Source organism: Parasteatoda tepidariorum, chromosome 4 (genome assembly GCF_043381705.1).
Source record: "Parasteatoda tepidariorum isolate YZ-2023 chromosome 4, CAS_Ptep_4.0, whole genome shotgun sequence".
In the NCBI taxonomy this organism is placed as follows: domain Eukaryota; kingdom Metazoa; phylum Arthropoda; class Arachnida; order Araneae; family Theridiidae; genus Parasteatoda; species Parasteatoda tepidariorum.
The window spans coordinates 62,039,980-62,062,784 of record NC_092207.1 but is presented as its reverse complement, the minus strand read 5'-3'; the positions used below and the strand labels follow the sequence as shown (position 1 = coordinate 62,062,784).

The following is a 22,805-nucleotide window of genomic DNA, read 5'->3' as shown; positions in this document are numbered from 1 at the left end:
TCTATCAGGTAGATTTCAGCTCACAAAATTAAGAGATATCAACCAGCAGCTTAGCGATAACGACTTTTTTCCTGATGGATAGATTAAAATTTATCTCGTAAAGTAGGTATAATTTTACATTTTATGAAAAAATCATTTTCTATTTATTTTTATTTGTTTGTAAGTAACTAATATAGCTTCATAAGAATAACAATTTTGCTTAAGTGTTATTCTTATAAAGCATGTAGGCTATTTAAAATAATATATTTTTATTTATGACAGTAAATTGAAAAGGTAAAAAACGGTTTTTAAAAAAAAAATTCAAAATACACTTTTGAATTTTACTTGAAATTCCGAGTATTTTTAACATCCCGGAAATGCAGAGTAAAGTAAAAGTAAATAGCTCTTTTGTAAACTTCAGTCACAGGCGTTTGAGTCACAAGTGCTGTCAGAGAAGAAATAAAATCTAACCAACCAAATAAAATAAATATTTTTCTTTGCCCGCTGCAAGGAAATATTTTTTAAAAATTTATTTAAAGGAAAATAAGAATTTTGATAGATCTAAAGGATTATTTAAATGTATTGGATATTATGTATTTGAAAACAACTTTGTGACGGGTGTGATTTTTCTCAGAGTGGACTTTCGTTTACTTTGTTGGCAAATATCCAATTTATGAAAAACATGAAAATTTTAATTTGCCCAATAAAATAAAAAACAGCATAATATTCGACTAAAATTATCAAAAAGAAATGATATCAGATCAACAACATTTGCTCAAATTTTGCCAGTCAATTTCTTAGCATTGAGCAACCCCCTCTTTTCGAAAAATAAAAAAATTAAAAAAAATCACACAGCTTTTAAATCATTTTATTTTTTTTTTAAATTTTTCTGACAAACTTCATTAGTCATTTACTAAAATCAGATGTTTATTAAGAGCCCTTTGAAAAAATTTTTGTAAAAATTTGACAGATTCGCACGTTATTATAGCGTCAAAATGAACCTTTCATAAAATGATTGAATTTAATTTAAAAAGTCAAAAATGTTAACATTTTTATTAATAAGCGTATCGAAGTCACTTAGGTTCACCTTCATCAGAAGAAAAAAATGGCAGGGCTCGTTAGAAATAGATCATATAATCTAACAAAGGTTATACCACAAGGTATAACCTTTTAAATATACTGTTAAAAATAGCAACGTTAAAATATTTGATCTGGATTTTTGGAAAAATTCTACATCATCAAATATATCAACTCAATTGTTAATGATCTTTGACTTTAACCACACTTTTCAAATGCTTGGAAAACATTAACTTTTATTTTATTTCATTTCATATTCTAATATACGTATCTCTCCTGATATCGTCCATTTTTATGCTTTAAATGCTCCTAGAATTTTGGATATGTTAACGAATGGAAATGTTCGTTGGATAAATTTCCGGAAATTTCCATTATAGAGTGTTTTTAAGTTTGACTATAAATAGAATCCGGTTTTGTTACAGAGATTATTAAAATAGATTACTACGTAGATGTAAGGAAATGAGTTTAAATTATTGGTAAAAAATACATGATGATACTCGATGATGATTTTTTTAAAGACTTGCTTGTGAATTTCTAAAAGACTGCAACGCTTCAGTCAATAATTCAGTCTTTCTGTTCTCATGTGATCAAAAATAACTAAGATTGAAATTAAATACTTTGAAATAATTTTCAAATGATTTCCACATTTATTGTATTTGTTGTGCATTTTATATTATATTTTTGCTTTCCTTTATTTACCAGCATCTCCACATTATCTTTCATGAAATATCCGGATTCATACTTGAATATACAGACCACAGTTCATAAGTTTGAATCAGAACTGTGTATAAACGTAGATATGTTTTTAAATAGAAAATCTTAAAAACTTTAAATATACTTTTAAATAAAGTATCTTGATTTTAAAATTACAACATTTTGAAAGGTATGTTTTATTTACATAATTTATTTAACTTTATTTTCACATTACAAAAGTAGGGCCTTAAAGCAATTAAATTGCCCTTCTTTGGATTTTGAAAAGTCTAATATTCATGCATTTAAATAAAAATATACCTTTCACAAAAAGAATAGATAACCTAATATTTATTTTTATTTTTTTAAATCATAAAGCTGGTGCCGATTTTACTAAATTCTCTAAACTATGGGCACTATTTACATAATTTTGAGAAAACCGGAATTTAAACAAAAATTCAGAATTGACTTCTGTACATACAGACCGCCAAAAACAATTTAAAATGCTGAAATTTTAACGATAATTGGAATAAACATCTTGAAAATAGTAATCCATGCTACTAAACTGGGAAAAAATTCCCTATAAACACGGTCACGCAATTAAAAGAATTCATATAATACTTTGAAATCAAGTTTAAATATAAATGTATTGTTTGTTTTCCAATATAAGAACCTCAAGTAAGAGATCTATGAAGTTACATTGTAGACTTCAATATCGAAGTCTCCGAACAACCACGACAAAAATGAGCAACTATTCTTAAAAATAATGGTAAAATGATGTTGCATACGAACGGAAAAGAAATCCATCAGTTTTAAAACTCAAGTTAATGAAGTTTTAGAAAGAATTACTGCTGACTCATTAGTTTCCATCTTAACTGATAAACAAATAAGTTAAAATGCAGCAGCATCATTGCTTATAAAAATAAATTTCAAAGTCTTCATCTTTTAAGGAAAAACCCATTTGGTTCATCAATTTGATTAAATAGACGTCAGACGATGCTTTTTTTAGAAGTTTTAATCAAAGTGTCGGAAAGCTAATCAAGTTATACCAGATCATTTTCCTCTCTTATTTATCGACTTCTTCAGTCTGAAAAGACTTTTTAATTAACAAGGAATGGCTTAAAATCATCCCTGGTTATAATTTAAACTTTTTGATGATAAATAATTGAGAAAATACGCTAAATAAGTAAATGAAGCTATTAAAAAAAGCTAAAACACTGCTCGAAGTGCTTATAAATTATTTAAGTAATTCATAAAATCACTTGGATAAGTAATTAAAAAAATCAAAGCCGTAATTAATAAAGCGTTTTTTAATTGGAGACTTTAAATCTGTAACATCAAACAATTTTTTTTTATTTTCAGTTGAAGAATTTTCTTTAACTGAAAGAAATCTTCAACTCAATTTCTAAGAATAAATATCGTTTTTAAAAGCAATATTTTTAGTAGATTTAGATAAAAGTATAATATTAAAAAATTTCCAACGTTTACTTTTTTCATCTTCATCGTATTGAATTTAACTGTAGACAAAGTAAATTACTTCTTCAATACACTTTCCCTTCAACACAATGTTTGAGAAATTCTATTCCAGACGTTGGTGTGCATTATACAGAAGCTTAATTAGCTATTCTGTTAGGAATGCGGATTCAGAGATTTAATGGCTTCAGCTGGTTTACTGTCCAGGCTTGTTGCGTCCAATGTGCATTCAAAATAGCAAATATGGCGTTGCCTACCCAAAATGTGTAGCTATTAATTAAAAATTACATAATCTAATTTACTCACTGATTTATAAACCAATAAGCACTAATTACGAATCATAATAATAAATTATTTATTATACTAAAGTTATTAATTTAAATATTTTATAGATATAAAAATACTGAAGAGAGTTTTTATTAAGTCTTATTTAAAAAAAAAAATGCCTACAACTCATACAAAAGATTCCCTCTTAACAGACTTCTGTTTAAACATTTTTCCTCTTCAACTGAAGCGATTGAAAAGTAATAATCTTCAAAGAATTTGTAATTGTAGGATTATTTTTAAACTCAGATAATTCCGTAAATTGGGTGAAAAACCTTGGGGTTGCTAAATTCGTAGTTCATTAAGAAACATATAGTTCTTCAGGAAAACCTTTAAACACACGAAATGACAAAGTATTCAAATTTAACAGTAAGCACATGAGTGGATATAATGACGTCATGTTAGTAACACATCATATTTAAATTGAAAAATTTAATAAATAACACATTATAAATGTTTGTTTATTTAGTGAAAAGAAATAAAAAAATACATTTTAGTCAATTTAATCAAATATTTGTCAGCTATTTAATTTAGAACAAAGTTTCGTTTTACTGCTGTGCTTTCAGTTCGTTTTAATCCAGAAAAAAAGAAGCCAACACTATTATTTAAATTGCTAAGTGATATCAATAGGTAATTAATTCAAATAGAAAATTTGATGAATCATTGATATGATTAGGGGACATTATTGAAAAAAAAAATTGTCTGTATCATATTTGGCTAGACAGCCAAATATATTGATGGTAAATTTTGTAATCATTGAATGATTCCAAAGATTATTAACATGGCCCCCTATTTGCTGGCTAAGCAATCTGTTTGCTGACGCTCACCAGCTCCAATGATTGCTTCGCTATAATAGCTGTTTCTTGATATAAAACAGTTGAAATTATTCAACTAAAAATATATGTACTAAAAGTACTCTTAAGGATCTATAACTGAACACAAATCATTTTTCTAAGTAATCATTTTTTGAAATAACGTTTAAAATTAGAAGTATATAATAGGAAAACAATAACTTTATGACTCATATCGTTTTTAGACTAATGACAACCAAAGCAGTATGGAAAATAATGTGGAAAAAGTGGATCCTACCATGTGATTTTCCAGCCAATAGAAATGTATTGACTACAATGAAAAACTACGACACCATCATTAGATTTTTATAAATAGTAAGAAACACCAAACATTTGATTTAGTAATATAGTTCTTTATATTTATCATTATAAAATTATACTCACAAATTAAAAAATAGACTTCATTTGTTTCAGAAAGTATCTGAGTACCTCACTTAAATACTTTTAGTTATTATTTGTTATATACTGAGGGGCTTAACCTCCTGTTCGCTATTGCTCACTAGCACTCGATATTCGTTTTTTCTGCCTACATCTTGCTTATTATTCTAGATTTTATACTTTAATATCTTATTTACATTAGTGGCAGGAATTCAACTCTCAACTTGTAAAAAAAAACACAAAAATTATGACAGAGAATTTTTCTTACACATCAAATGATATAATTAATTTATCCCAGTTTAGCATATTGTTGCTGGCAACAATTTATATAAATTGACTACGATTAGTTCTTTCTTTTTTCTCAAAAAACGCGAAAATTTCTCTATATAAATTTCTTAATCACCCTAAAATAAATTTTAATTTCAAAGAATACGAGGTGCCTTGCTTAAATACAGACATAAGAATATTTGCATCCCAATTATGAGTCATTTATCCATACTCTTAGTTAGACTAAATTGCAAGGTTCAACTTTTAGACTCAATTGACATACTCATCAATAACACTTTAATCTCAGAGAGTTTCTTAAACATTTTATTTTATTTTAGAACTGTCGTTGAACAGCCGACCCACTATTAAGGGTTTACGATTACTAATGTTCAATTCCGTAGCTTTGTAATTTTGAACCCAATTCAGAAGACAAGGTAACTCCTGGATCGAGTAATGGGAGAAATTTGCATTCGTGGAGGACTTTTTGATGGAGCTAACCCGCATTTGTGTTACATGGAGAGGAAGACCACGAGAATCTCCCACGGTTTGCCTGACGGCAAGAGGACTCTAACCTATGATCCCNTACCCCCAGAGGTATTGATTTGTTGTGGGAACATGGAGGACTTTGAGACTCGACAGATTTAACGTGCATCAGTCACCATTTACCACACGGGGAGTCTTCGGTCGACGAGGATCGAACCCACGACCTCTTGGACATGGGCCCAGCACCCTTCCGACCAGGCTATCCCGGCCTTTTCTTAAACATTTGTCTAAAATTGTTCTATCTCATACTTTTTGGGTTATCAGAGAGAAAATATTTTTCTGTGAAAATTTTCAGAAACTGCCTCATCAGCACTAACAAAAACAGTAACTTTAATGAAGCTGCAAAAGTATTATAATTCTTACGCTAATAACTTTTTCAAAATTTAATTATGTCGCGTAAGAAAATCATTAACATTGAAATAAGGATTATAACCTCATAAAAACATTTTGATATCTGAATGTTTCCTAAATTATTTCACACTTAATATTGCCATACCTAAAGGCCTGTTTAGACGATCCAATTTCTTGGACAGAGATTGATTGATATTGATGGAAACTTGTTTTGCTTTGAGCTTTGATCGTGTAAACAAACATCCAAGATCTTGATCCAACTTCTTGGACGATAGTAGAGCATGTTCTACTTTCCATCCAAGTTTTTTCTCCCTTAACCAATCAGCGTCTTAGGTTTTGTGACGTCAACAATCATTCAGCAAATTATGTCATCTTCTTGTCTGTTTTCATATATTTTAGTCCAAATAAATTTATCTGTTGCGGTTTATTTGAGCTATTAAGATTTTATTTGAATTTATTTAGTAATTTTAAACTTATGTAAGTATTATTTTATAATGTTGAATATGAGCAAAGCGCATGCGCAAGTTTTTCTTTCAACGAATCAGCGACNGCAAATTATATCATCTTCTTGTCTGTTTTCATATATTTTAGTCCAAATAAATTTATCTGTTGCTTTTTATTTGTGTTATTATGATTTTATTTGAATTTATTTAGTAATTTTAAACTTATGTTAGTATTATTTTATAATGTTGAATATGAACAAAGCGCATGCGCAAGTGTTTCTTTCAACGAATCAGCGACATTCAAGAACTTGGATAGTGTCAACGAATCATCCAATTTCTTGGACAGAGAAATCCGTCCAATTTCTCGGATTCAAGATATTGGACCGTGTAAACAGGCCTTAATAGGTTTGTGTCAGTGGTCAGAAGTAACGCACGACCCTGAAGTCACTACCTTTCTTCGTAGTTGGTAGTACAGTGTGCTACAAAAGTTGTGAGTAGTGTGATACCAAAAAATAGTAATTTGTTGCTATTCCTGGCAGCTGCTTTTAACGTTAGTTGAAAAAAGAAGTACCGTTCTAACTCATTCAATTTTTCGAATTTTACGAATTCAAATCTTCGCGGTTCTGTGAACGGAGGCAGTGAAAACGACCCTGTGGCTGCAGCTGTGCTTTGACAGACATTACGTACTTAAAATCACGTATAACTAACATTAAAACTAGCCATTATGTAAAATAAATAATTATTCACTTTAGTCACGCTTTAACATGCGAATGCAGATTTCTGAAAAATTGATGTTATTTCAAAGAAGGGAGACGTATTTTCGATACACGCAATTTCTAAGTGGAAATAAAAAAGCATTAAACAATTTAAAAGATGCAATTATTGGATAATTTTGCATTTCTCAAATTAAATATTCGCTGTCGAAAAATGTATAAAAAGTTGAAGATTAAACAAACAAACAAGATTAAACAAGTTCGAAAAAAATATTTTGGAAAAACAAACTCGCTCTTGCAAAAATGAATAAATATTTCTTAAATATTCCCTTATATTTAACGTAAGCCAATTTCTTATTACAACCATTTTGAACATTGGTGTAAATTAAATTCTCCAGCAAAGTTCATCTTATTAAAGTCGTGAAATAGTTTTAACTAAATTTTAAAGTTGTATGTAGTTACTACATTTTAAAAAATGGAGTTGTAGTTGTACCCAAGTCAAAATTTTTGATGGTTTATATTCGTTTCAGTGCGATTTAAATGACCCAACATCATTTGATGGTCACTATTAGCCAACATTTTCCATTATGCATTCATGGTTTTTGCTATGCCATTAAACTGTCATTTTCATGATGGAAAATTTTACTTTAATATTATGATGGTTAACCATCAAGAGAAGCGTGATTCTCATGGAACAACTATTAATGCTAATCCTTGATGGTTCATGATTGTTCCAAAAATACATTTCCATTAGGGTTTAATAAGAATTCTTGTTAGTTCTCTGAAATATACCATCAAAATAATTTGGTTCTTTCTTATGTTGGCCCATCATAAATCAGTCCGAATTCCTACATTGGGGTGATGGTGGTTCATGATGGTTCCAACATTTGATTTCTAAAAAACTATAATGAAAATTTCTGATGGTTCAACATAAGCAAATCATCAAAACAAGTTACTATTCTAAGGTTGGATCATCATAAATCAGTCCTAATTCCTACTTTAAAGTGATGGTTACTTATGTTGCTTACCATCAATAAGTATAATGTTTCATGATGGAATTATTGTTGGTCCATCAATGGAAAAACCATCAAAAATTTTGACTTGGGTAGTTAACTACATTTGTAACAAAGTAGTTGTAGTAAACTACAAAAAAATGTAGTTTTTCTGACCACTGGTTTGAGTTTTGATGTTGAGAAACGTGATCTGAAACAGCGGTGAAAACGACTGTAATTTTTTAATACAAAGAGAAACTAAGAGTTGTATTCAAAAATTGATTCGAGGAAGAAAAATAAATCAATAAAATGTATTATAAACCTTAAAATCAGAAATATAATTTTGATTTAGACCCAACACATCAAAAGTGATTGTTCAAAATTGAATTTATTTTAATCAGAGTTTGACTATAGAAGTTCGCTTAAAGTTATCTGTAAAATTGATTTTATTTATACTTGACCCGAGTAAATTCTATCCTCTAGAACTCTTTAATCAGACACCCACTGAACATTCGCGTCGAATTAATGTCTGGAAAGCTAATTGTAAAGAACTTTGATTCAGTTAAAGTGATTGGCTGACTTCAATTAGTATTTACACGTTTAAGACAGTTGGATTTAAGTTAATAGAAACTTACAAAGATTTAAACTGCATTTACAAGAGAATAAAAGTGAGAATTAATTTTATTCAGTAGGTTTAAGAACTTCAGGTCGAAGCGAGATTTAGGACAGCTTGTGAAACAATGTCTGCGATGTTGTCAAATGAAATGCTATCTTATCAATGCATTGGCCTTGCAAAATTCCAAACTAATGAAATGTTAAGAGATTAAAGTGCTACTTTTTTTTTTGCTGCTTTATATCCAATGCTATGAGATCAATTTTAGATTTAAAATAAAAATGTATAAGAATACGTATTTTGATGAAACCATTAAAGTTTTAACAAAAGGAAATGATACAATAATTTAAAAATTCAGTCAAATGCAATTTTTAAATTATTTTAAATTGAAATTTTTCGAAATTTATGAAAAAAAAATTATACAGTTTTTAAAAACTCAAGTAACGTATTTCTTGAAATTTTTCACCATCAGTAAAGACATTATTACATAGTTTAGATCTTAGAAATGTTACCTTAATAATATATAATTCATTTAAAAATCCATTTATTAATATACAATAATAACTATTTAACAATCTAGGTTGTTTTTGAAGCAGAAACTGAGTAACTGTTGTTAAAAGGCTTACTACATGAAATGACTGTTTCAATGACATCTCAAATGACATCTCACTTAGCTAGACAACCAAGCCAGATCTTGAGCAACAATTTTAATCATAAAATTTTTTTCGAAAAAAAAAGATTATTAAGAATTAAATTGGTGTTTTCGTCAAAGAAAATAAGCAAAAATAGAAGCGAAAAAAAGAAAAACTAGAAAATGGAGTTTTCCAAACACTATGACTCAATTGGTGACGAAAATAAGACATGGAATTTTTTTACAATTACTTAAATCTTAATTCTATAAATAGAAATAAGTATCTTGATATGCTTGTTCTACAATGCTTGTTTGATCTAATCTCAGATCTAGTTGCGAGGAAGATTATATTATTTTTTATTTTATAACTGTTTCGTCATTTTTATTTCGAAATATATGATTACGGTTCGGACAGCTTTTCAATAAACTAACTGTAATTATTTTTAGGGCAATCACTTTTACCATTTTTTGCTTTAAAAATATCAAAAGAAGTTTATTTTTTAATTACACAATATGAATACATTAATGATAAAATTGAATTTCTTTTTCATTCTATGTAAGGAAAGATTTTGGAAATTGATTGATCCACATTTTTCTTAATTCAAACTAATCTATAATTTAATTTTTAAATAAACTAGGAAATATCCTTAAACCTTAATAATTGAATTAGTATAAATATGTTTTATGGAAATTAACTAAGCGTATATTTTTCATTTTTTTCTAACATTCGTAACAGAATTATTTCCCCTTACTAAGTCATTTTCCGCTTCCTGAGAGCTTTCAGCGTACTTCAGATAATTGCATTTATTTCTTTTGTGAACACTCTAAAAGTATGTATATATAAAAAATATTGATGCAATATTTTTCTACTAGAGCCTTATTTTATACAAGATTAGTATTTTATTTGTGTATGCAAACTTTTGGTTAAGTTCCAAAACTCTATTCTATTACATAAGAAATTACTCTGGTTTTCCTTAAATAATTCTAGATGCCCAGTTTTTATTAAGATATAAATGAGTGAATATAACTAAAATCTGTTTTATTTGCAACATTTTATTTATTGTTGTAGCTAAAATATTGTCCAATTATTCAATTATTATTGTTCATTTAGTGGGTAATTTTTTAAGGCGACAAAGGGCATTCAAAATTTTTTTTTGAAATTATCAAGGGATTTGCTTGAAATTTTCAGGAAACATTTATATTGTTAAANATAATATTCCGACATTTATTTATTGAATTCATTTTTGCTCAAAAGGCATTCTAATTTCCATTTATCAATGACACATCACACGTTGTTCATTTAGTAGGTAATTTTTTAATGATGCTTAATTAATTTTAATAATTAATATTAATTGAAAGTAGAAATAGATACTATGTACTATGAAGTAAAATTAATAGAGAAATGGTACTTAATTGTTTCTGAAAAACATAAAAATTGCCATATGGTAATGGAGAAATGTAAAAAATTGCCATATTATTATCGACGCCAATAACGCTTAATTAATTTTGGTAATGGGTATTACTGTTATTATGGTAATTTCTGCGGCTTTAATAGGCTCGAAATGCACAAATACAGATACAATGTATTAAATTAGCATATTTGATATTGATTAAAATTGCATCGAAACTGGGAAAATTTACTGTGAAAAGAAGATTTTTACCATCCTTCTATAAGATATAAGAACCGGTGAAAATTGCGCGATTGTAATAACTTTTGACTATGAGTTGGCCTCGAGCAAGAGCATAATGCAATTGATTCTGAATACAATTTATCCTTATTTTGATGGGAGAAACTACTAAAAACATGTTTTGCATAATCTAATAACGTAAAGTCACCTGTATGAGCAAAATATAATTATAAATTTAAAAAGTGGAATTTACGTCCCGTTTGACCACGGGTATTCTGCTAGTATGAATAATACTAAAATGAAGAGTTTGCATGTATGTACGTTTTTTTTATAATTTCAGAATCATTTAAGCTAAGATTCTGAAATTTTCGCTGTGATTAGAAGGGAAAATTTTAGCTCCCAATACAAGAAAATCGTTCAGAAGTTTTAAATATAGTTCGAGAGAGATTTTGAAAAATGTAATTTTTTTAATGGTTGCCATGCCGACTAACCAGTATTTCAAATTAGAATAAAGATGATTCTGTTTAATAAATATATTTATTAGATGCTATTTTCATCGAAAAACGTTAATTGCTCATTAATTAAAAAAAGTTATTTGCACGTTCCTTTATATTTAATTATACTTTAAATGTCATGACAGATAAACTTAAGTTGAAATGATCTTTGGTCGACCGCCTAACTGAATTTCCATTTCTGAAAATTATTTGAAAACGCATGCTTATTTTGCTTATAGTTATACTATATTTATACTATTATTGGCACTAATGTTTCTCAATTAATTATGATAATGGATACTAATCGAAATAAAGAAATTTAGCTATAAACCAAAGCGCAAAATTACCGGGAAAAGGATACTAGTTTGTCAACAGAAGGATAAAAATTCACCCTACTTTCAATGATGTAAATGTGTCTTAGTTAATTTTAATAATATATACTAATTGAAACAAAAAATTAATCTATGTACATAAAAGCAAACTTAATAGAGCAGTGGTACTAACTCGTTTAGAAGAAAAGAATTATATTATTGACTAACAAAAACGCTACTCTATTACTGAAAGCAATGTCGCTTATTTATGCGTCGCAAAAGAAACTAAGTGAAATAAAAAAATAGAACCTATTAACCAAAATTCAAAATTAATTGAAGTATTGTACTAATTCAATTAAGAGAAAAGCAAAGAATCAAGCTCTTATTGATGAAAACGATGCTAAATGAATTTTAGTAATAGATACTAATTAAAATAAAACAATAAGCTATGTACTAAAAAAGCAAATATAATGTCAAAATGGTGCTAATTCATTTAACGGAAAATTAAAAAATTGCTATGATATTTCCTGTCGCCCATGATGCTAACCTGAATTTGGCAATAGGCACTATTGGTATTATAGTAATTGATGCAGAAATCAGTACCAAATATACTAAGGTCAGTACAAAGAATTGAATTAATATCTTCGGTACTTATTAAAAACTGCACCACTGCTGTGCAATTTAAATGCAGATAATGTAAAAAAAATTCTTACCACCCCTTCGAATTAGAAAAGAACAGGAGAAAATAACTCGATCGCTTCGAAATGAAAAAAAATGGCATGTGAAAATCGCTTGATTGCTTTGAAATCGATAAAACAGGAAAAAAATTGCTTGATTGCGGTAAACTTTGACCATCGTGATTCGGTCTCCGACAGGAGCATCATGCCAAATGATAATGAATGGGGATGATCTCTATTTTGATGGGATAACAATTAAAAGTGCGTTTTGTATAACTTAAAACTAATGGGAGTGGCAAAAACAAGTGATTTTTTTAGCTTTATAGATTGTTGTGGTATATTCCTTTCAATTTAGGGCATCAGTTTGTATTACGTTGTTTAGTACTAATTTATTGGGTTTTTTTCCCCATCCCGTACAAAGAATGGGTGTATATTGTGATAGAACTTCTCTGGACTTGTTTCTTTTAATATTTTTTTTATTAATTTATTTCAATTTTTAGTCAACCAAAATGTTACAACTTGATAAGTTTTGAATATTAAAGAATGTTTATGTATTATTTGTTTCATCTCCTATTCAATGTTTCGTTTAATTAAAATATGTACAATGTGATGCAATATGAAATTTATAAATATTTTTGTCCGTAATATGTCCATTAAGTTATGATAAAATATGCAATGAAGCAATGATATGAACTAATTTTAATTAATTTATTTAACTTACGAAAACTATATTGCCTATTCTATGAAAAAGACAAGTTATTGTAAAAGTCAGGAATATTCTTTAATATGAAGTACCTGGTTGAAATTAAAAAAAACTTCTCAAATCGATTTTTTTAAAAAAGACACTTTTTTCTCTATGAATTATTAAGTATAGTGCTGCACTTGTTACATGCAACTTTCAAAATGCAGCGGTTTGAGCGTCCTAATAAAATATTGATATCGTCCTCGCTGAAATACTTAAAGTTACTAAAAAGCAAAATGTTTCGAAACAAAAACCTCGCTTTCTTCTCTTTATTTCAGAATTAACCATTCATGTTCACCGAATTTTTTTAAAACTTTAATGATAACGTGGCATTATGTTTCTCAATAATTCTGTAATATTTTAAATCTTTTATATTTAAAATTACCGTGATTCAAATTTTACTGATTTTAAATCAACTGTGTTTGAACACGACTTTTTCATTAAATATTTTATTCAGTCATATATTGAGCACTTATAGTCTTACGAAATTGCTTATTTTAAGAAATCATAATAAATGGATAATATTAATTAAAAGCAAAATTGCGAAAAAAATAAAAATTAAAAATTTTAATTAGCTCAATTAATTGCTTAAATATGCCTTTTCAATTAAAATAACAAGAAGTTGAAGAAAATTAATTTTTATCCAATCTTATACACGTAAAATTAGCACGTTATCATCCAGTAGTTGTATATGTTTCTGTTATTACTTAGATATTTTATAACCAACCTTCAGAATTACAATTAAGAGAGAAATAACTAGTGAGATTCCTAAATAATATTCCGACATTTATTTATTGAATTCATTTTTGCTCAAAAGGCATTCTAATTTCCATTTATCAATGACACATCACACGTCTACATTTAATATGAACAAAACTTAATTCATTTCCTCATACATATTTATTTTTAACTTTTTAAACATATTACTTCAGACGGCTTTTCGTCAACTGTTGTATTCCGAGCTCCTTATTTTTGGCATAAGTTATCGTTAAATTAAAAATTTAATCCGATAAAAACGAATCAAAAAGAGCACACACATTGTCATTAGGCAACATCGTGATAAAAGATTTCAAAATTTTCTAGTGTAAAAATTTCTTTTAAAGATTTCACATACAATGATCTCCAATATTTTTGATTAATATTCATCTTGCTACCTTGCCTCCTTTTGAAACTTAAAAGGCGAATTCGTTAAATTCGTTAAATCAAAATATCAATAATATGATTTGCTGTTTTACTAATAAATGCTTTTTTTTTATCACGGCATTTACTTATCATGGCACAAGCACATTTTATCGCAGCATAACAGGCATGCACTTACCTATACGTCTCTTTTTTATTTATGCGCTTTCATTCATTCATTTCCTTAATTATCTTCAATAATTGTATTTTAAATATGTTTAATAAAAATATTTCTTTAAATAAACGAAGATTCATTACTAATGAACAGTAATGAGTCGCTACCTTTCAAGAATTCTTAAACTCTCTTTTAATTACTGGAGATATAATTAATTCAAATTTATTGCTTCATTAAATTCCTTAGATAGTTCTAAATAAGAGATAATTTAAAGCGCTTTTTTCCTGTTTCGTTACGAAAGTCTTTTTCTATTTCGCGCAAACTAAATTGTTTCCTAACTTTCAAAATATTTTTTGATTAGTAAACATTTTGAAAGACTTTTCATCTCTTTGACAATTTTACGGAACTAACATTAAAATTGATTTTTCAATATAAACTTCTAATTATAATATTTTTATTCAAACAGAGAATTAATTTTTCCATATAAAGTCATGTCAATATACAAAATTATGTAGTCAATTATAACTGAAATAAATGTTCTATATTCTGCTAATAATTGAAGCAGGTTTTAAAAGTTAATAAAGTTATGATAATTTCGTTTTTAAACTGGCATAAAAAAGTACTTATTGTAGCATAACAGAGTTACTTTTATGACTACCTAAATATTGATCTTAATATAATTAAATATAGAGCAAGTTAAATAAAAAAAAGGTCTTACGAAATGACAGTTAAGTACAAAATACCAGATAACTTGAACAACATATTTTGTTTACTTAAAATTAGTTTAGACGAAAAGGTTTGTCAAACTATAAGTTTCTTAATAAAGTACGTCGCTTCCTTTTTTAGAAATCATTTTAAATTATTTTTGCTAGTTTATAATTTCTCAAACCAAATAAATTAATGTTTCAGCTTAGGCTAGTTCTGAGCTAGTTATTGATGTTTTATTAGTTCTAAGTAGTGTTTATAAGAGTAAGAATAGGAGATCACTTTTGTTTCGCTTTATCACTTTCGTTTTGTTTTGGGTATGTTTTAAAAAAATTTTCAAGCAGTAAATGATCAAGCAGTGAACTCATGTTTTCTTTTCTCTTTTTTTATTCATTTTTTTTACATTTTATTTTATTTATTTAATTTCAAATTTGTAATCAAAAAGTAAAAGTTATTTTTTCTACTACCTTTGATACCAATTTATCTTTCGTAATAAAAATTTATAAGTTCATAAGAAATATTANATGTTCTATATTCTGCTAATAATTGAAGCAGGTTTTAAAAGTTAATGGAAAGTTATGATAATTTCGTTTTTAAACTGACATAAAAAAGTACTTATCGTAGCATAACAGAGTTACTTTTACGACTACCTAAATATTATCTTAATACAATTAAATATGGAGAAAGTTAAATAGAAAAGCGACTTACAAACTGACAGTTAAGTACCAAATACCAGATAACTTGAACAACATATTTTGTTTACCTAAAATTAGTTAAGACGAAAAAGTTTGTTAAACTATAAGTTTCCTACTATAGTACGTCGTTTCATTTTTTAGAAATCATTTTAAATTATATTCGTTTGTTTATAATTTCTCAAACCAAATAAATTAATTTTTCAGCTTGGGCTAGTCATTGATGTTTTATTAGTTCTAAGTAGCGTTTACAAGAGCAAGAATCTGAGATATTTTTTGTTGTGAAAAAGGGTTCTTCATCTCTTTCGATTTGTCTTGGTTTTGTTTTAAAAAAAATGTCAAAGCAGTGAATTCATGTTTTCTTTTTTTCTTCTTTTTTTTAGATTTGATTTTATCTATTTCATTTTAAATTTTAAATCAAAATGTAAAAGTTATTTTTTCTACTACCTTTGATACCAATTTATCTTTCGTAATAAAAATTTAAAAGTTCATAAAAAAATATTAGTAATTAAATGGAATCCTTTTAAAATTTTTACATTTAAAATTTACGAATGCTTAAAAATTTTAAGTGTTATTTAAAATTCAGCAAGGAACGTAAGTTAAACAGTATTTCACGGTATTTATTTTTTACATGATAGAAGGAATGAATATTAACTTTCTACGAAATTCATCATAAAAGCGGAGGAATTGTTTCTTCTATGCATTTTGTACAAGCATGTACCTTTTCCCGCAATGTAATTTTTTTTACTGATTAGCTTCGACCTGAAATGTATCGATATCGTTTTTACTCCTAACCTTCACATTAATTTCGAACAAAATAAATCACGTAACTCCTTCTTCTTCTAATCAACGTCTTTACCAATAATCGAATTCAGAGCTTTCAACTTTTCTTTGCCTTCGGTTTTTCTTGCTCATCAAAGTCTGCTGGTTTTTTAATACATTTAAATATACAAAATTAATTCCTTACTAAATATAATTCCTTACTAAATATAATTTCTTACTAAATATAATTTCTTACTAATTACTATGTAATCATATTTTAATTTTTCAGTACGTCCATTAACGAATCTTCTATTGCTATTTTATAATATTTCAAGCAATATTATTATAATTAATTTGAATTAAAAATAAATATGTTTTCATTCATTGAGGAAATATTCATTAAATAAAAAACTGGAACACACTACAAATAGTTTTTTCTAAAATCAGAATTACCTCATTTCATTATTGATTTTAAAGGTTATCAGTTGCCGAGCCATTTCCCCACATTTAAATAATAAAGATATCTGAAGAAGCGGTAATACTTGGTAAAATTTAAATTTACTTATAATATATAGTTGAAATATGTATAAAATCAACATATGAATCTTTAATATTATATTAAAAAAGTAAAAAAAAAGCATTTTTATGAAATGAAATATGTCTTGAAGTTCCAAAGTTCAGGAGCACTTGATAAAAATCAAAGTGAAAAACTACATTCATAAAACATTAAACAACTTTTAAATAATTAAAAAAATAACCATATTAAATTAAATTATAATCGCAGTATAAATCCTTATTATCTCGCTGAAATTAACATTTCATAGAATTACTACGTAAATTATAAATTGTATCTATACATAAAAAAAGTGTGTAACAGGTGTCAAGATTTTTATTCGAAAGTAAGCAACCTCTAAGCAAGCGCGTTGAACAATTATATTTTACATCTTTTTTTAAAAAAAGAATTTGTATTTTATGTAAATAAAAATTTATAAACTTTATTTGTATAGAGTTCGTTATAAAAGTATGTTTTCATCATAAGCGTGCATAATTGTTGTATTCGGAAAATTCCCAGAGTTGAAAATATGAAAGTGTTATTGTTTTTATTTAAATGAATATAACGCATTTGAAATTGATTCTCTTTCATTAGGTTCTCTAATACGAGAAACAAAAATAACAGTGAAAACAATGGTTATCATTACTTATACATAATTTGTGATATTCAAACTAATAAACTGAACACAAACAGTACTTAGAACAATTTAAAATTACTAATTTTTCTATAAAATATGTGCTGTTCATCTCAAAATGCATATCAGCATTTGGTGTATATAAAGTTTAATCATTAGTATTGTTTGTTACTATTTTAATAGTTGAAAAATGTATAATTGTTTTTATTACTGAAAAATAAAAGTACAATCTGGCTCTGTAAATTAAATATTTCTTAAGTGACATTGTAATAATTTCAATTAAATTACACGATACTCTATTTTTTATTAAATTTCCCGTAAAATGTCTTCCAAAACGCATTGGTTTTTGAGACTTTTATACTTTATACATTTAATACAAAACAATATAAAAAATACAAATTTATAATATTTAACTTTCAGAAAAATTAGAATCTTTGAAAAAATTAATATTTAATTTTTAAACTTACCACTGTTTCGAAAAAGCATCGAATGTTTGGTGAAATTCAGGCATGTCTGTCATATTGTACTGTAAATAATGATATCAGTGGAAGAAACATGGATGCGTCTAGCTCTTCGTGAATATTTTCGATAACTGAGAACGAAGTACTGAGGAAGTAACTGAGAAACGGCGGTTGGGGCGCAGAATCACACCCTCACTTGTTGACCAATAGGGGTATCTTCTGCGCGATGCGTGCTCTCAGTGACAACATCCCCCCCTTCTACATCCTTCCTTTATCTATTTCTGGTAATCCTTACCATCCACATTGTACTCCGTCCGCTTTTCATCTGATTCAGGTGAAAATAAAAACATAAATTAACGTTTGAAAAATTAATCTCTTAATACTGCTTTCAAACTCAAACGCTGAAATTTAAATCAATAAAGGAAATTTGGGGCTGATGACTTAAATTATTTTTCTTAATTGAAATTTAAAAAAAAAAGTTTTCATTGTTTGTTTGAAAATTTAAAAGAAAAAGATCTATTTTCAAGTTTAAGACAGGACTAAAATTAGTGACAATTATGCATTTTACGCTTTATTAGAAATATTTCTTATACAGTGTAACCTGACACTTGAATTTATTATTTTGTATCATGTGTACTCTATAACTTAAGTTATCTAGAAATAGCATGTATAATAATTATAGTTATAACCAGCATTGAACTGCCCAACATTTTTTTAGATTTGCGACTACTTTTGGCAAATACTACATAGTATTGTAATTTTTAACCCAATCCAGAAAAAAAGGGAACTCATGGATCAAGAATACGGAGAAAGTAGCCTTGGGGGAAGGCGTTTTGATGGAACTAATCCACATTTACATTACATGGAGAGGAAAACCACGAAATTCTCATATGGTTAGCATGTAGGCTAGAGGACTTTAACCCATGATACGGATATTTTATGTCAGCATTGAGGACGGTGCAAGCTGGGTTTAGAATTCGTATTGACCAGCCATAGCAAGGATCACCAGTCTCTCATTGGGAGGCAAGCACTCTATCCCCTGAGCCATCACGGCTCCCAACTAGAGCATATGGTCATTAAATTTGATTTATTTTAATTAGTTTCGATTACCATATTACTCATTTTTGTTCTTTTGAATCATATAATTAATGATAATTGTCCATAATAAAATATAAGGAAACAAACACATTTTCAAACTTAAAGAAAACAGAAGCTGCAGATTCTGGTTGATGTTAATGATTAAATTTGATATAATTATATGCGGATTTATGATTTAATTATCGATCTGGTTCAGTTTAGATATGAATCAGTTCCCTGCATGTGTAATCATTCCGAAGAAGTGCATCTGGTGAAACTCATTGCTTTAAGAAATGTTATCAAAACTTTAAAATAGCGTGTCTGATGATATGATTACATTAAACTGCGGTTTTTGAAGGAAATTAGTTAATTAATAAGGTGATTGGCCTCTTTCTTTCAGAAACGCTGTTTTCGAACACTGAATTAATGATGGAAGGGGGTTGTAAGTTGAAGTAGGCCTTCCTGGAGCATCCCAGACATACTTAGCATGAGTGCACGAGTGAGGTCTGGAGAAATAGCGGCAAGTAACTCATACGGCAAGTAACTTCACGTTCACAAATATTGCTTAATAAATGCGCTCTTTAGGACTAGAGTTATCCTACACTCGAATAAATTCAATCTATATGTATGTATTAAAGGAAAAACACAGTATTATGCATGTACGCATCAGTCTACATCTGTATACATCAGTCACATTATATTTCTCATAACACAAATATTATATATTATTTTTCAGACAATATGTTATAGTCTCTTACTATCTCCATTTAAATACATGAATAAGAGACTCGCTGCTCATCCTCCAATATCAAGAGACTGGAAACATAATTTCATCGGTTTGAGCAAGCTTTATGTTGGGTCATCGCACGAAAAAACGGTGAGGTTGGCCTAGTCCAAGCCCAGAATTAAAAGACATACAGGGATTCAGGTTCTTCATAAAGTTTTCATCGAAATATTGTATTCTCTTAATTTTGTATATTGAATATTTGTGAATAAAATATTTAAAAAAAAAAAGAAAACTCCTACGTTCATTAATACCATTGCATTGAGTTTATAAATCTTCAAGTTGTTTTCAACGATAAGGTTAATCTCACACATGAACTACCTTCTTAATGATTTTTTTCTTTGTCAATGTTAAACTATGCGTTAAAATAGTAAATAAAAGGTAGAAAGAAATATACCATAAAGAGAGATTCATGTCAGGAACCGAACTAAGACCAAAATGCTGAGTAACCCTTACAGACAAGTACTTATATTTTCTTGCCAAAATCAACCAAGCATAAACTTAAAACAGTAAATGGCTTATTACTTGACCAAAATAAGATATCATTTAGATATTTATTACATTTTGTAAAGAAGCAAAACTTTTTCATTTACACTTACTTTTTGCCAAAATATTTACTTAAAAAATTATTTTTTGATTAATATATAACTTTAGAAATTAAACTCTCTTCATTGAATATTTCTTGCTAAATTTGCAGGTAAATTTAAAATATTTAACTATTTACTATATTAAATAACAACTTCACTTTCACTACTTAATTTTTAAATTTTCATTTTTTTGTGAATTCAAATTATCCGAGAAGAAATACTATTGTTCTAATTCTCTTATTGATATTCAAATAATAATCCTTTAAAAATGGTAGAAAACTTTAAAAAAAAAATAAATAAAAAAAAATAAACAGATGTAGGAATTTTGAACAAAAGTTAAAAGAACAGGAGCTCAATAAATTTAGACCAACATCTATCTACTATACACACTCTTAAATTCTTACTTATATTATGTGTAAGATATATTGACAATTTCGAAAAACTAGTTTTTAGTGTGTGTGCATAAAAAGAAAGTTCTTTTAAACAATACGTTAATTCTCAAGTATATTGTAAAGGCAGGAGATACAGAATACATTACAGAACTCTTTTATTGCTTTGACTGTCGATCGCATTTTTCTTACGTAACTGCACTCTAAATCGTGAGTTCAATTTTGTAAACTATTTTAAATAAAAACTTTTTTCTTCCATCTCTGGTATTTTCAATACTTATATCCTCCAAAACATCATTACTCACTGTTTCACACTTTAAATTTTGCCAAACATAAATATTTTTTATATATATATTTCTTATATCTTATATATTTAAAATGGAAATTTCCAGAATAAAGTAATAGTTTTTCATACCGTCAGCGTTCCTCACTTACAAAAAAAAAATACATAGAAGATTTTTAAAGTGTTTGCGTATAGAAAAGTTTAGCTAGTTTAAATCTTTAGCTCAAACTCACTACTTATTATAGGCGATTTATAGATTATACTTATTATAGATTTAAAATAAAAAGTAAATTTGGTAAAAACTCATCGATTGTAAAAACATATTTTGATCATTGTAGATTGTTCTAATCCACCGATTTTGCTCGATGTCAAAAAAGAGGATTATCAATCCTAAACATTAAAGTAACTATATATANATTCTGTGCATTGATTTGTTAGTTACCAAGGATGGGCCCGAAATGGATGTGCGCAAGGTAATTTTATACTGGATAATTTTAAAAATTGACCATGAATAGTTTATTTAAGAAAAAATATGAAATAGAAAAGATAAACAAAAATTGCCTGTTTCGCAAATAATTTTAACCACGGATTTGCACGAAATGGATTAGCGCATGGAAAAATTATATAAATTATCAAAGAAAAAAAAGAAAAAATTTAGTAAATAATTTTAACACGGATTTGCCCGAAATGGATTTGCGCATGGAAAAATTAACAAAGAAAAAAATTTCTTTATTGATACAATATCAGAAAGCACTCTGTTTTATGGATATAATCGTGTGGGCTGATGAAAAGATTATAGCTTTTTTCTGGTTTTTTAAATAAAATTTTATCCCTTTTTTTTCTTTTTTTTTTAAACTGTTGTTTGTTATTTTTTTACTTATTACTTATTATTTCCCCCTTTTTTCATATGTCTATTTCTTTTATTCTTCATTCTTAACCTTAAATTGTAGGCGTATTTTATAATATATTTGTTCTGATATTAAGAATCCTTTTATGTAGTTATAATTAAAAGAACTAAATAGCTTTAAGTTACAATTTTATTTGTTATTTATTTAGTACCCCATAATTTATGTCTTTACAAATAAAAAAAAATCATGCTTTTTAAAAAGACGAAAGTCGCAGTCAGTCAAAATTATTACCATTATGAAAATTGTACAATGCAAATATTATCATGGAAATAATATTGTATACATGACGTAGCTGTAAATTGTAATTTGTAATGACGCTTTAGGATCTGTATTAGTTAACTATTTTTTTTGAAACTATATTTTCTCAAAACCTTCAAAAAACTGTTCTTTTACCTAACCATTTATACTTTTTTTCTGAAAAATTAATAATTGTTCGCCATGCCTCATTTTATTTTTATTAATTTTCCTAAATTTAGCCTCATTAGAACAGTTTCAAAGA

The 22,805-nt window shown here is 27.4% G+C and overlaps 1 protein-coding gene across 3 annotated transcripts in view; it reads right to left on the bottom strand.

Annotated features, from left to right (window-relative positions):
* The window catches only part of LOC107446472 (allatostatin-A receptor), an 81,299-nt gene extending 62,862 nt beyond the window's left edge, over window positions 1–18,437 (bottom strand). Inside the window, exon 1 of one of the 3 annotated variants that reach the window (XM_016061140.3) lies at window positions 18,285–18,437. The gene's annotated coding sequence lies outside the window, so the exon portion shown is untranslated. The remainder of the gene's footprint in view (window positions 1–18,284) is intronic. The other 2 variants (XM_016061141.3, XM_071179925.1) reach the window with 2 other exon arrangements.
* Between the last annotated feature and the right edge of the window lie 4,368 nt (window positions 18,438–22,805).